Source organism: Alligator sinensis, unplaced genomic scaffold, assembly GCF_000455745.1.
Source record: "Alligator sinensis unplaced genomic scaffold, ASM45574v1 scaffold787_1, whole genome shotgun sequence".
Classification (NCBI taxonomy): Eukaryota; Metazoa; Chordata; order Crocodylia; family Alligatoridae; genus Alligator; species Alligator sinensis.
Window position 1 is genome coordinate 2,546,516 of NW_005841911.1, and position 1,860 is coordinate 2,548,375.

The 1,860-nt window shown below is 42.5% G+C and overlaps 1 protein-coding gene across 3 annotated transcripts in view; it reads right to left on the reverse strand.

The window, feature by feature from the left end:
- Positions 1-1,860, reverse strand: part of PDCD10 (programmed cell death 10) — a 26,434-nt gene that overhangs the window by 8,397 nt on the left and 16,177 nt on the right. The gene's annotated exons all lie outside the window — the stretch shown is intronic.

A 1,860-nucleotide genomic window follows, 5' to 3' on the forward strand; every position in this document is an offset into this window, starting at 1 on the left:
CCCTCCAGCCAATTCGCCACCCACCGGACTGTGTAGTCATCCAAGTCACAGCCTCTTAACTTGTTCACCAGTATGGGGTGGGATACCGTATCGAAGGCCTTCCTGAAGTCTAAGTATACGACATCCACCCCTCCTCTTGTGTCCAGGCGTTTCGTAACCTGGTCATAAAAAGAAACTAGACTGGTCAGGCACGATCTGCCTGCCACGAACCCGTGCTGGTTTCCCCTCAGTATAAGTTTTTAAGTTTTTGCATGGATATGATATCTTAGTTTGATCCCTTTTGTTTCACATTTAGTGGTTTTCAGGTACCTAGCTATTCCTCTAAGCTTATTAATTTCAAGCAAACTGAAGGCAGACACAATTCTTTAGGTAAATGTCACCCTATTAGACCAACTAAATAGTTGGAAAAAACTTGGTTTTTGCAAGCCTTCAGGCACAAATGCCCTTCTTCAGGCATAAGGAAAGTCTGCTGTTTTTTTGTGTTCTCCTGAATGGAACAGAAACCAACATGCAAAGTCCAGGTCTGTGACAATGCAAATGTGTGGCAATGAGGATTAGAGGCCACAGGAGACGATAGGTGAGGGACAGGTAGGGGAGGAGGGGAGGGAAGGGAGGAACGTTGACCTGGTGATAGAATGTAGCTAGTAAAAATGTAGAGAGGTTACCTGGGGTTATCAGATGGCAGGCAGGTTATAACGTGCCATAAATCCAATGTTTTGTAAACTCCCTTTGAGGATCAGAACTCTCTCTCCAATATATGGTCCAATAACAGATATCACCAAAGGGAAAAAAAATTCCAACCCTTTTCCCCTCTTAAAAACTGAAGTAACCCTGTAGATCTCAGAGTTTTACGTGACTGACAATTTTCGGAAGAAAACGAGTATATTTTAAACAGCTGAGTCCTTGATACAGTGCGGCTGAACTTGCAATTGTGAAAACATGAGACAGGTATGCTTGTGGGTGTCCAAACTGACATGTCATTTTTTGACATCTGGAGTCAGCTGAGGATCCACCTCAGCTACCATTTACTTAAACCAGTGGTTCTCACTAGGTTGCTGCAAAATCCTTTCAGGAGTTATGCAGCATGGATGCTGCTTCCACAGCTAAGTAAAAGTGTTACATGTGCCTTGTGCACAGCTAGACCAGGAAGGGCTGTAGCACCCATGCACATATGCCTCCATTAGGGTTATATGATGAGCCTAAAAGGAGGCAGGTGTGCCCACTCTGGCCTCAGCCCTTCCCAGTCCACTCTCTCCCCCACTTTCTTTCTGGAAGCAGTAGTGGGCAGAACAGTTCAACCTTCCCCATGCACTTGTTTCTGGTAGATGCTATGCAGGGTTGAATGGGGGAGGACCCAGTTTTACAGTCCAACTCAAAATTTAAACTAATTTTAAGACAGAGCTTGATATGTTGCTGGCCCTAACTGTTCCTTTTAGAAAACCGTTCTAGAACCATACTCCTGTGATGATTAGAAAGCTTCTAAACTTTCAGCTTAAAATTTACTCATAGCTAGTTTATATGCTTTGGGTTTTTTAAATACCTTGAACAGAAAAAAACAAATTAAATTTGGTTTTAAATATTTACGTATCATGTATTAAATATCTAACTTCCCTCACTAGTCAGTTATGTCCCCACCCCCAAGTCTCTGCATTAAACATCTCCAAACAAGTTGTCATATTGCTTAGACACAAAGGAAGAAATCCACAAAGCAGATGTGGTGAAGTGACACATTTTATGTGATAGGACAAACCTCTGCCATGACAGAAACAAAAGTTTCCTCAAAGTACCACCACAATCAAGCTTGTCTTGTAAATCGCAATAGTGGTAGAACTTAAACATGGAGCATTTTCCCCATTCCTG